The following is a 593-nucleotide window of genomic DNA, read 5'->3' on the forward strand; positions in this document are numbered from 1 at the left end:
AGTCAATATTTTATTCTAAGCCAATATGGCATTCAGAGTATCAATTTGAAGAACTCCCTTCTTCTGAGGTGTCCCATTACTTACAGGATTCCTATCAGAAGTGTACATGAACTGGTTATTAGCAACCATGTCAATGAGTTCTTGAGCTTCTGCAGGCGTTTTCTTTAGGTGAATGGATCCACCTGTAGAATGGTCCAATGACATCTTTGATAACTCAGACAAACCATCATAGAATATATCCAGGATGGTCTATTCTGAAAGCATGTCAGAAGGACACTTTTTGGTCAGTTCCTTGTATCTCTCCCAAGCTTCATAGAGGGATTCACTTTCTTTTTGGCTAAAGGTTTGAACATCCACTCTAAGCTTGCTAAGCTTTTGAGGAGGAAAAAACTTGGCTAAGAAAGCCGTGACCAGCTTATCCCAAGAGTTCAGGCTATCCTTAGGTTGAGAGTCCAACCATATTCTAGCTCTGTCTCTTACAGTAAATGGGAAAAGCATAAGCCTGTAGACCTCGGGATCAACCCCATTGGTCTTAACAGTATCACAGATCTACAAGAATTTAGTTAAGAACTAAAAAGGATCTTCAGATGAAA

At 39.8% G+C, this 593-nt stretch overlaps 1 non-coding gene across 1 annotated transcript; it reads left to right on the forward strand.

Annotated features, from left to right (window-relative positions):
* Nucleotides 1-258: 258 nt before the first annotated feature.
* LOC112787269 (small nucleolar RNA R71) lies at nucleotides 259-366 on the forward strand. Its single transcript, XR_003194691.1, has one exon. It is a non-coding gene; the product is annotated as a small nucleolar RNA R71 (small nucleolar RNA).
* Nucleotides 367-593: the final 227 nt, after the last annotated feature.

The sequence above is a fragment of the Arachis hypogaea genome, chromosome 20 (assembly GCF_003086295.3).
Source record: "Arachis hypogaea cultivar Tifrunner chromosome 20, arahy.Tifrunner.gnm2.J5K5, whole genome shotgun sequence".
NCBI lineage: Eukaryota > Viridiplantae > Streptophyta > Magnoliopsida > Fabales > Fabaceae > Arachis > Arachis hypogaea.